This window comes from Bos indicus x Bos taurus, chromosome 24, assembly GCF_003369695.1.
Source record: "Bos indicus x Bos taurus breed Angus x Brahman F1 hybrid chromosome 24, Bos_hybrid_MaternalHap_v2.0, whole genome shotgun sequence".
Taxonomy (NCBI): Eukaryota; Metazoa; Chordata; class Mammalia; order Artiodactyla; family Bovidae; genus Bos; species Bos indicus x Bos taurus.
Window position 1 is genome coordinate 45,403,137 of NC_040099.1, and position 13,350 is coordinate 45,416,486.

Below are 13,350 nucleotides of genomic sequence, written 5' to 3' on the forward strand. Positions count from 1 at the left end.
AGCCCCCAGTTCCCCCAGGACTTGCTTCCTGGCCCCCTGACCAGCCACGTTCCCTTCCTCTGGCTCATGCTGGTCTCTGTAGCTGGCATGACGTCCCCTCCTTTTCTTCCAGCCACATTTCTGACACCCCCTACCCAGTGCCCAGAGGCATCCTCTGACTGCACCAGGCACCCTCCACAACACACCACATCCTAGGTGAGCCAGAGGCTGGTGCGAGGAGTCCCCAAGCCCAGTGCTACCCATTGGCCTTACCTGTGCTCAGAGTAGAGACTTCCCGAGGGCCAGTCCAGGGCCCTTGCTTCCCTTCTGTTCCCTCTTGACACCCAGCACAGGGCCGAGCACACACCAACGACTTCACAAAGCTTTTAAGATTAAGAAGCCAAGGATCGGGAATCCAGTTGGATTCCAGTCCAGAGAAGCCAGAAATAGCGTGTGAGAGAGAATGCGGGGAGAGAAGGGACAGGACAGGAGGAGAAGGAGAAAAACCTTATCTCAGCCTCGTGGATGGGGAGGAACAGGCATTCAGATGCTTCAAGCTCGGTGGGACCTCCTCACTGCGATAGTACAAAGGAGACTCGAAGGATACTGGGCTCCTAAGTCTTTGGGGAGGCGGGGGTATTTTACTTCCCTTCCTTGGTCTTCTTGCCAGCATGCTGCCTCTCCCGTGATCCAGCTGTGTGCCTGTGTCCTCCTCTGCTCCCATCATTCACAGCCTGATGAGTGCAGTTCTGGGACCACGGCCCACTACAGTCATCTCACCCCTGGAGACAAATCTCTCAAACTTAGAGCCCCTCATAGGACCTGGCCAGCCTGGAGAGAGGCTGGCCCTGGATCAGGTGCCCACCCTAATTCAATCAGCCATCTGTAAGGGCACCAGCTTAGCTGCTCAGGGAAAGGAATGAACAGTCCTGTGTCCATCAGGGAGCTGAGGAAGGACAGGATTTCTTGGGCCCTCAACTACAGAATGGTTTGCAAAAGAGACTGAACATTTAGGGGCCTTAAAAGCTGGTCCAAGTGTAAATTCAGTGCAGTTCAGTTCAGTTCAGTCACTCACTCGTGTCCGACTCTTTGCAACCCCATGGACTGCAGCATGCCAGGCTTTTCTGTCCATCACTAACTCCCAGAGCTGACAAAACATGGTCCACTGGAGAAGGGAATGAATGGCAAACCACTTCAGTATTCTTGCCTTGAGAACCCCATGAACAGTATAAAAAGGCAAGTGTAAGTAGATAGAGGTAATTCTAGACCTGAGGGAGTCTAAGAACCAGATCCAACCCTGTCTGACCTCCATGACATCCAAGCCTTTGGATAAAAGAAGATCTGGATCTTCACAACTGAAAGAAAGGAGAGACTTGGTAGAGGCCGCAGAAGCAGGTGAGTATATGTGAGGCCACTGAGCTGTCTACTTTACCTATGGTTGAGGCTTCTTGATGACACATAATCTCCATGTGAATGGGAGTCATGGGTGCCATGTTCAACGCTAGGGGTGTCTGTGTGTGTGTGTGTGCGTGCATGTATGTGTCCATGCATGCATGCATGGTCAGCTGTGTTCAACTCTTTGAGACCCCATGGAATCTAGCCCGCCAGGCCCATCTGTCCATGGAATTTTCCAGGCAAGAATACTGGAGCAGGTTGCCATTTCCTACTCCAGGGGATCTTCCCAACCCGGTGATCCAGTCCGTGGCCCTGCATTGGCAGGCAGATTCTTTACCACTGTGCCACCTGGGTTCCCAGGGCCTACACAAAACAGGCACTTATTTGTGGAGTGAATCAGTAGCATTGAAACGCAGAGGCCTCGTCTTGACAGTAGTCTTACCTCTTTGACAGACGTTACTAGGTGCATCTATCCTAAGGGCTTGTTAGATGAAAGAGAAAAAGATCTTTCGGTTTTGGGTCCCCTGGGCATCAACAGTCAGAAAGCCTAGCTTAAGTTTTCAGCTTTCTTGCCTGAAATAGCCTCTAGGACTATTGCAAAGGTGTATTTCTTAATAATAACTTTCTAATCTCTGTGGGCTCAGAATTCCCAGAGGGCATGACTGAGAACTGCAGTTAGTGGCTTTGGAAGTCCCAGTACAGCCCAGAATAGATGATCAGGGCCAAGATATTGTCACTAAGAACTGCTTGTCCTTCAGGCAAGGGGGAAACAGCATCAGGCTGACTCAGCAAAGCTCATGTCTCAAGAGTAAAAGATACTTACTCACTGTACTGCCCACAGGGAGTAGACGTGGCCTCTGACTTCTGGATTGTTATTCATTTAATATTATTTAATATTTATAATTTAATATTTATCTTTAAATTGACCTACTTTTCAAAATTAGATTTGTACTAATAATACCTATATTGGTAGGGCTTTAAGAAGATGATAGCTAGCTAGATACATGATATCTATAATATATTATAAAATATTATCATTAACTTTATATTATATAATTGCATATAAATAAATATATAAATGTTAAAATATGAAATATTATTATAGACAGTCTAAAATCGTTGTGCATGCCACTAGTGACATATGCTTGCCATTTGGAAAATACTAGACTAAATGGCTAACTTTTATGATCCTTTTTAAGTTTAAGTTTCTATGATTTCTGAGAAGTTTAGTTTTATGCGTATCTTTTGAATATCTGGAACACTTTCCCTTTTTCTCTCCCCTTTCCTAAATCATGGTCCTGCTCAATTTCACTTCCCCAGTGAAGGTTTCTCTACAGAAAAGAGATAACTTAGCAGGCCTGAGATTACCATCTTTAGAAAGATCTACTTGCAAGGTTAGCCTTTGGGCTGGTAACTGGGAACTTGAATTTTCGGAATGTTCCCACCATGACTAAATGCTAAGCACTAAAATGTGTGTGCAAACAATGCAATTTATGATGAACACCTGCTTCCCTCTGGAGGTCTAGAATTTTGGTATTTGCTAGGCAGAGGATGTCTCCGTGCTCATCCCCAGTGAAAACCCTGATCTCTGCGTCACTGACGAGCTTTCCTGGAAGGTGACATTTCGTGTGTGTCGTCACAGTTCCGTGCTGGAGGACTGAGCATGCCCTGTGTGACTACACTGGGAGAGCACTCTGGAAGCTCACTCTTGACTTCCTCTAGACCTTGCCTACAGGCCTTTTCCCTTTGCTGCTTTTGTTTATATTCTTTTTCTATAATAAATCTTAACCCTGAGTGCAACGCTGAAACCTGAATCACTGAACTTGAAGGTAGTCTTGGGGGCCCCACATACAGCTTCTTTCCATGACCATTCCACCCTCCAATTCTCTTTCTATTCTGAGCCCATTGAGCAACTTAGATAGAATCACACAACTCTCCCCCTTGTTTTGTCCATTAATACAGTACATCACTAGTAATACCTGATGTCTCTGTCCCAGTCATTAATAAGCTCCTATGAAACAAGGGACTGTTTCTTTTATAACTTTGATTTGTATTTGCATTTATGATTAATAGAGTCTTATTCATAGTAATTGTTCTAGGTTTCTTTTTTAAAAAGAATACAAAACAAAATCAAATAAAAAATTTAGATGTATTTGTTACTGTAAAAATAATTTCAAAAAAAAGGGGAAAAGTTTAAAATCATCCATGATTCCCTATCCATAAATAATCATTTTAATCTCTTGGTTACATATCCATAAAGAGCTTTTCTAAGAATGGCATCATTATTTTTGTTAATCTTTTCTTAGTAAATACATCATGAATATGTGTTCTTACAATTACTTGTTTGTTAAAAATACCATTTTTAACAGTTACATATTAACTCATTGTGTCCCAATATATATGTGTCCCAAACTGGTGACTCTCAAGCAAATCACCATCTACAGACATGTCTTTGTTTTGGGCAGCATAGTCTTGACCTCTGTGGTCGTTGTTCAGTCACTAAGTCCTATCCGACTCTTTGCGACCCTATGGGCTGCAGTTCACCAGGCCCTTCTGTCCTCCACTATCTCCTAGAATCTGCTCATATTCATATCCATTGAATCAGTGATGCTATCTAAACTATTTCATTCTCTGCCACCCCCTTCTCCTTTTGCCTTCAATCTTTCCCAGCATCTGGGTCTTTTCCAATAGGTCAGTTCTTCACATCAGGTGGCCAAAGTATTCAAATTTCAGCTTCACCTTCAGTCCTACCAACGAATATCCAGGGTTGATTTCCTTTAGCATTGACGGGTTGATCTCCTTGTAGTCCAAGGGACTGTCAAGAATCTTCTCCAGCACCACAGTTTGAAAGGCACTCAGTCTTCTTTATGGTCCAACTCTCACATCCATACATGACTACTGGAAAAACCATAGCTTTGGTTATACACACCTTGGTCAAAAAAATGATGTCTCTGCTTTTTTAACATGCTACATTTGTCATAGTTTTCCTTCCAAGGAGCAAGCATCTTTTAATTTCATGTCTATAATCACCATCTGCAGTGAGTTTGGAGCCCAAGAAAATAAAATCTGTCACTGCTTTCACATTTTCCCCTTCTATTTGCCATGATTGCCATGATGGGATTGGATGCCATAATCTTTGTTTTTTTAATGTTGAGTTTCAAGTCAGCTTTTTCCCTCTCCTCTTTCACCTTCATTAAGAGGCTCTTTAGTTCCTCTTCACTTTCTGCCATTAGAATGGTGTCATCTGCATATCTGAGGTTGTTGATATTTCTCCCACCAATCTTGATTCCAGCTTGTGATTCATCCAGCCCAGCATTTTGTGTGATGCACTTAACATAGAAGTTAAATAAGCCAGATTATAATATACAGCCTTGTCATACTTCTTTTCCAACTATGACCCAGTCAGTTCTAACTGTTGCTTCTTGACCTGCATACAGGTTTCTCAGGAGACAGGTAAGGTGGTCTGTTACTCTCATCTCTTTAAGAATTTTCCACAGTTTGCTGTGATCCACACAATAAAAGCCTTAAACATAGTCAATGAAACAGAAGTGGGTGTTCTCCTGGAATTCCCTTGCTTTCTCCATGATCTACTTAATGTCGGTAATTTGATTTCTGATTCCTCTGCCTTTTCTAAATCCAGCTTGTACATCTGGAAGTTCTTAGCTCATGTACTGTTGAAGCCTAGATTGAAGGATTTTGAGCATAATCTTGCTAGCATGTGAAATGAGTGCAATTGTATGGTAGTTTGAACAGCATATTAAAGAGCAGAGACATTACTTTGCCAACAAAGGTCCATCTAGTCAAGGCTATGGTTTTTCCAGTAGTCATGTATGGATGTGAGAGTTGGACTGTGAAGAAAGCTGAGCACCGAAGAATTGCTGCTTTTGAACTGTGGTGTTGGAGAAGACTCTTGAGAGTCCCTTGGACTGCAAGGAGGTCCAACCAGTCCATCCTAAAGGACATCAGTCTGGGGTATTCATTGGAAGGACTGATGTTGAAGCTGAAATTCCAATAGTTTGGCCACCTGATGCAAAGAACTGACTCATTGGAAAAGACCCATCAGGGAAAGATTGAAGGCAGGAGAAGGGTATGACAGAGGATGAGATGGTTGGATGGAATCACTGATTCAATGGACATGAGTTTGGGCAAACTCTGGGAGCTAGTGATGGACAGGGAGTCCTGGCATGCTGCAGTCCATGGGGTCAAAAAGAGTCAGAGCGCCTGAGCTGAACTGAACTTGAACATTCTTTGGTGTTACTCCTCTTTGGGATTAGAAGGAAAACTGATTTCATTCCAGTCCTGTGGCCACTGCTGAGTTTTCCAAATTTGCTGACATATTGAGTGCAGCACTTTCACAGCATCATCTTTAGGACTTGAAATAGTTCAGTTGGAATTCTGTCACCTCCAGTAGCTTTGTTCATAGTAATGTTCCCTCTGGCCCACTTGACTTCACACTGAGGATGTCTGGCTCTAGATGAGTGATGGGTGGCAGTATCCAACTTGATTCCAAGGTTTGAGTAACTGAACAATGCCCAACAGGTGCATACATCTTATGAGTAAATAATTATGATTATTTAACAATAAAATATAAACATTACTTTTTCTTTCAATTTCTGTGTAATAGGACTTCAACACTAACTTGTTTGTTTGTGCCTGCATACTTAAACCTAACTGTAAGGCATTTATTTTGGTCTAGGGGAGCTGTAAAAAAAAATATTACTGAGACAAAGCTTGGGAATCTTCAGCATATTCCTTGCAGAATGAAAGGTAATGCGTTGTCTGGTTTCACTCCTGCCTGACTGATCTCAAGCCACATGGTCACTAAGTCACTAGAGCCTGTAATGCCTGTATTAGCTACATCAAGTGTCTGTCAGCTGTCCCTGAGACATTTATATTGCCTTTCACTGTTAATAAACAAAGAGGAGCTTCTTCATAGCTAATATTCCAAACATTCAGGATTATGTTCTTAGAATAAGCTCCTAGAAAAAAAGAATTTCTGAGTAAGATTAGCCCCAGTTTTAAGCTTTTGAAAATTATTTCTGGACTCACTCAGCTTCGTTTGAGAATCCCCAAGACAGAGAAAACTGCGCGACACACAAGTAGCACTGAAGTTGTACTAGGAGTACAAGGGAACTGAGTTGAATTGAATCACAATGAAGCAAATCCAAATCAAATTGAATCTCTAAAAGCACAAGGCTATGTTTTACTTCCCTTTGCCTAAAGTTGCCTCCACCTCTGATACAGGCTCTGGCCTCAGCAGTCAACAGCTTTGGAACAGGAGAGCTCTTGCTTCAGAAAAGAAGCTTGTGGACAGATATTTTTTACAAAAGACCTTGTCTGAGCCCTGAAAAGCCAAAGAGCTTAACAGTTAAGTCTGGCCTTGAAGCCAGACAGATTTTAAATCCCCCTGTGACTAGTGGTTGACTTTGGGAATGTTACTTAAACTTCTGTGACTCAGTTTCCTCATCTGTATAATGGGAACAATAATAGAACCTATCTCATGAGGCTGTGATGAAGACAAAAATGACATAGTCTATATGAATGCTTTGTACAGTGCCTGGCATTTTAAGCTCCCAATGATAGCCATCAATTTTATTTGTTCTCCTGGATGCTTCTGGATGTTCTCAAAGCAAGATGCACCTGGATTTCCATTCTTCCTACAGGCTTGCTATTGGTTGAAAATGTGGGGAAGACATACCAATCCATTCCCAGCCTTCTTAACCCAGGAACTAATCTATTTCCTTATCATGGTCCCTGGATCCTTTTGCACCAACCCTAGGCAGGAGGCACTTTCCAACCCCTTTCTCATCAGAATACTGGCCAGGAGGTCCTGGGTCTCTTGTCCCAGGAGGTCCTGGGTCGAGGCAGCTACCAGAGCAAGCAGTTCTTTGAGTAACAACATCAAGACTATAGTCATCTGAGCTAAGCAAAAGGAAAGCAAAAAGAAAAATCACTATTGATTTTGGCTTAAGAAGCAGAATGATTTCTTTCTTGTTGTCATCATGTTTAGTGACCCATTGCTTTGAGCATTAGAGGCTAGATCCCCACCTGTAACATACTCTTGGGGAGAATTTCTCAGGAACATTTAGAGACTGACTTTGCATCCCTGAGATGCCCACGTCTCTAGTCCCCTCATAGTTTGTCTCATCCTGCAGTAGTTTCTCCCTGGAATCCTTAGGCAACTTCAGAGAGCTATGAAAAGAGAAGCAAGAAGCTCTAGGATAAACTAAACCAACCAATGGGAATGGCCACAAGTCTCTATGAGTATTTAAATTTCTCATCCTTTCTTGCACCTGACAGAACTCTTGGCTTGGAAACTGGGAGTTGCATGAGTCCCTGCCCTGCCTCAGTGGGCCCCCTGGTGACAGCTTCGATCCTCATTCTATTCACTTCTAAAATAGGGGTGATAATGTCTGAGAGATGATAAAACGAAGATGACCTCTACGAAAGTGCTGTTAAAATATATATGTAACTAAGAAGGATTTTGATTAAGAAAAAAAAAAGTTGAAACCCACTATATATTTATTGATCAGGCCTGGGAAGACTTCTTGTAGAAGAGGACTTTAGATACCAGAATGGGTGCATAGCAGATGGCTAATGAGAAAATATATAAGGGCCAGAAGGCCCTGGTTGGGATGGAAGAACAAAAAGATTGACCTGGGGTAGACAGAGGAAAGTAAGACAGAAAGATGGACAGGGTAGGGTAGGAAACTAGATTCGAATAAGACTTTGTAACCCAGAAATGGGAGCCTTTTCTGATTAATCAATCATTCAAAATATTATGACTGAGAAACTTCCAAGGGCTCAGCCTGGTGCCAGCTTGATTACAGCTATCAGAGATGTCTGTAATCTGTTTGTGGGAGGCAGAATTGTCAAAGTCAAAGCAACCAGAGATGATCCAGAAGAGGCAGTGGATGCAGAGCCAGGAGCCCCGTGGAGGGTCTCAGAAAGCAGGAAGCGGGCCTGAGGCTGCCCTCATTGCGGGTTCAGGGCTGGAGACGGGCTGGGAGGGCGGGGCTGTGACGTCATAGGACACTCTGTGACCCCTCTTAGCTTTTCCCAATAGTGAATGAACAAGAGTTCCTTCAGTGACAAGACAAGGTGCTGAGGACTGTGACCATAGGAAAGATGATTTTCGATGCGGAAAGAAGAATAGCAGAGGGAACAAAGAAAGAGATCACAAATGTTAGCGCCAAATGGAATCAATTAACCCCAACCCAGGGCTTTCATTGTGCAGTAGCTGGAGCATAAATGGATGATGTCACTTAACCTGGGAGGGAAAAGCAGGTCTCCAGCCTCATCATCTGGTGACCTTTTGACTCCTTGACGATGACCTAGATGGAGCTAGGGCCTTAGACCTTGGGCTATAGGGACGGGCCTAGATGGCACACTGGGGCACCTGCAGCGGGAACTGTAAATTCCTAGGCACCAGATTACGGTGAAAAGGAACCCTAGGGAGAGGGGAGAGAACAGCACTCTTGATCAGTGCTGTAATAGGGCCAGAGCTCTGCCTCATCTTTCTTCCTACGCAGCCAATTCCCCATGTTTCACAGCCAGTATTCGGGATATGTGTTTCAGCTTGAGTGGAAGTAAAATAGGCCAAAGGCTGTAAATATGACCACAAAGGGCTCGTGTAATGTCCTCTAGATTGGAGCAAGTAGAGAAATAGGAACTTGGCTTCTGATCCATTTATGCTCTGCCCCCAAGGGATACCTAGAGCCAATAAACTCCAGAGCCTCAAACGAAGGGCTATGGTGTGTTGGGCTTGTAATTTACACAAATAGCTGATATTCAGATATGCCACTGAGTCTGTGCAGATTCAAAAACTGTAGTACTTTGGTCACCTGATGCAAAGAACTGACTCATTGGAAAAGACCCTGATGCTGGGAAAGGTTGAAGGCAGGAGGAGACAGGGATGACAGAGGATGAGGTGGTTGGATGGCATCACTGACTCGATGGACATGAGTTTGAGCAGGCTCCAGGCGTTGGTGATGAACAGGGAAGCCTGGCATGCTGCAGTCCATGGGGTCACAGAGAGTTGGGCATGACTGGATGAATGAATTGAACTGAGATGTGCCAAGAGCAGGGCGGAGCCAGAGTCAGCTGAGCTGTGGCAAGCATTTGAGAAGGCTGGGTCAGCTGCCTTCCCGACTCTTGCACACCAGCTCTGAGCAGTCCTAGCTATGCCTTCCTCAGACAGGAGACAATTGTGTTCCGCAGACACTTGTGAACATGAAGAGGGAGAGGGAGGGAAGCAGAGGGGAAGAGATCTATTCTGCCTCACAGCTCTCCATCTATACCCCAGTGGAGCGTGGGTCATTTATTATACCTAATGAGTTAATGCCACCTTATGTGGAGGCAAAAATGCCAATGAGAAGATGGGGTGGGTTGCTATGGGAGACCATGGGACCTCCCTGTAATTTGTACAGCCTAGCAAAGGAATCTTCATGAGAGAAAAACTTGGCTGTCTCCTTCCATCAGGGTAATAAGCCTTTGTGTTTGCACAGAGTTTTATGTATTTCAAGACTTTTTTGCATCTATTGTTATAACTGAGTTTCATAACCATCCAATAAAGTAGGTGGGTCTTAGTGTTACTTTTCCTATATTTCAGGTGAAAAGACAGGCTCAGAGAAGTTAAAGAAATTATTCAAAGTCATGAAGGAGGTAGATGGATATATCTCAGAAGACCTAGTTTGCAAATGTTTTTCCATATGTCCTTTTTTTTTAAGAACACATCACCAGGCTGGTGGCAATAAGGGGAGTTTGATCAGTTAGAACAAATGCCATAGCAAGATGGAAATGAAAAACTTAAGGTGAATCCAGAGAAATCCCAATTCATAGAGGACAAGTCAATAGATCTTGTTACCAAAGAGAAATTTAGATAGATACCTGCACACATTGCAACTGGAAGAAATGACCAAGGAAAGCTGGAGTGGGAGTCTCTAGCTGAACAGGTTAGGGCTCCTTGTCCTGGCCTTCCCACCTTTCCAGGCCAACCTCTCAGCACTCCTCCAGCCACACTGAACCACAGCTGCTCCTTAAATCCACAGGACTCTTCCCATTTCTGTGACTTCTTGAATCCTTTTCCTGAAATTTCAAGTTCTAACCCCTCAACATCTTAAACCCCATAATGAGTTCATTGCTCCCTCCTCTGAAATCACATTAAAATGCTGGGATGTCCCCCATCTATCTCCTCCACTAACAGTGAGCTCTTTGAAGGTAGGAACAGTGATTCAATCATTATTCAACCCCCAGCACTTGCCAAGGGACCTGGCACTTGTTAGGATCCCAGCAGATGTTTATTAATTGAATGTTTCCATCATCATCACCATCTTAATTTAAACTAAAATCATTTACTGAGCAGCTCCCCTGAGCTGGTCATTATGTAGGTGATGGGCTGTGAGATGTTACCTCCACACTCTAGTGCTCATGAAGACTTTTGGCAAAACAGAAAGAACATTTGCACCATACTGAACTCAAGTAAGCTAACTGACATAGGAGTCTGAGTGTGGTGAAAATCTGATCTGTTCAAGGTAGGATCTGAGGAGCCCTGAAGGAAGAAAAGGAATTATGGGACATCTTAAGACTTTATTGAGGGGGCTTCCAGGGTGGGTTCTATGACTGCTGTAAGATCAACATGAGGCAAAGCCCAGTTGTCACCAAGCTGAGAGGTACAAAGACAACACAGCTGTAGCAAAAGAAGAAAATGAAGGACTATTGCTAAGGAGCGCCCAGTCCTGCCAAGGAGTGATCAGAGGAGGGCAAGCTAGAGTGATCGGGAAGGTTCCATGGAAGAGGTGACATGAGCTGGGTTTTGGATTCTGTTTAGATAAGGAAGATAGATAGGCAGTCCTAGAATACGGGACGACTGTTAGCCTTGAACTGATAATTTATCAATATGGCTCAAAATAAGCAATGCATAGTTCTATATCTATCTTCTACCGTAGGACAGATTTCACTGCAGGCAGAAAAGACAAAGATTTGAAACCTCTACTCACATCCAAACATTAATTTCTTTTTTTCACATGAAGAATTAAAGAAAAAAACTAAAACTCCAGATGGATTTTAAACACAGTGGGGAATTGGGTGGCGAGATGGCAGATGGCTATTTCAGCTGCACATGAGTAAAAATAATTCAACTTCCCAATACCCAGGACTTCCTGAACTTGTGAAAACCTCTTCAGGAAAAATTCAGAGTCACAGCAGACAGAGTTCGAGGCTTAGATTTTCCCAAAAAGAAGAGACCTACCTGTGGTGGAGCAGTAACCCCCAGACCATTCGGGGAGGCTTCTTGCTCACAGACTGCCAGGGCTGACCCTCAACATTAGCCCAGCCTGATGAAAGTACTCTGGCATTTTTTCCCTATCTTGGGAAAGTGGGAAGGGAGATGAGTCAACTTGAGAGTTAGGTGTGATGAAGACATCAGGAAGCAGAAACTATCTGAAGGGTTTAGTGGTGAGTGTGCCCATTGTAGGGAAGGTGGTCCCAGAGGAGGGCAGGGTGGTGACTTAGAAAGTTGATATCTCTGGGTGTCTGATGGCTGTGGAGTTTGCCAGACTGGCTTTCCTGGGGCAGGCTGGATTTCCCCACATTTACTGTCATCTGCATTTCACCCTAGAGATAAAACAGGAGCCCTAGGTGGAAGCTCACTTTGTCCTTGTGACTTCTACCTGCAGGAACACAGATTTTTTTTTGTCACATCTGCTGTATAGGCTACAGGAAAGAGCTGACCACAGGAGTCAGCCAGGCCACCAGGGCATGATGAAGCAGGCATTCTAGGGATCCAGTGCAAGGGACAAGCGGGTAAAAACCAGGATGGGCAAGGGTCTACAGCCCCTAGGAGATTAAACTCCAGAGGAATCATGTAGAACAGGAGTGGTTAACAGAAGTTCCTGACTAGCTGGTCTCTGCTCCAAAGTCCAGAAAGTCAAAGGTACAGGCAGGAGACAGCAAGGAGACCTCTGACCTTAAATGGGGACAGTCCCTTCTGCCCTATGTAATAAGTCCTGATGATTAGGGACCACATTCATTCATGATGTGTGCCATGGTTTCCTGGACAATACGGATTTGGCTGGGCAGTATGCTAGGGGCACATTAGCCAGACACAAGTCACAGCATAACAGAAAGGCTGGGGACATACTGTGACATCAGGGGAAACTGAGTTCTAGAAAGGAATTATTTACTTGTGCTCCATCTGTTTTGGCCTCCCTACTTTTAACAGTGGAGAATGAGGAAGGCAAAGCCATGGGTTCATAGGCAGCAAAGACTCTCAGTGACCAATACAACAGGAAGATCTCTCCAGGTGTATTCAAGGGACTCCAGGGTCAGGACCAGCCCCAAGGAGAAGCATGTGATGGGATCTGGCTTAGAGTCTGGTCTATGGCCTGGACTGAGCCTCAGGGCTCAATTCTAGCCCAAGGAAAATGAGAATGGGCCTTTCTTCACATGCCACACCACAGAGGACAAATAAACAAATATTAACAAAGGACACTGCTGCTTTCTCTGTTCAGAAAGAGACTCGAAAGTCTCCTTGTATTGATGTGTGATGGGAGGAAGGAGGCTGGGGTTCTGGCGTGAAGGTTATGTCCACCACGCCAACTCCTAAACAGCCAGGCTCTGTGTCCAGCTCGTTCTCACCAACCGTGAGATCCAGATCTTCCCTTCTCTTGCTCCCAGCAGCCTTGTGTCATGTCCAAGTGGGCTGAATGCCCTCAAGAGAGCTCATGTGACACCATCTGCCCGTGTCAATCTCATTTCTTCCTTCTGTCCCCAAGACAACGCTGGACAACGCCTCTCTCCCTGATTCTCCCACGGTCTGGGTCAACCACCAACAGGAGGCTGTGCCTTCTGCCCCTAAATGGCAGCTAGACGGGATACTGGGGACAGCGGAGGCCATCGGGTAAGTGAAGGTAACGTGCCTTGTCAGTTGGCCACCCCCTGAGGCTGAGTCAGGATGGGCAGCGCTGAAGCTGCCCC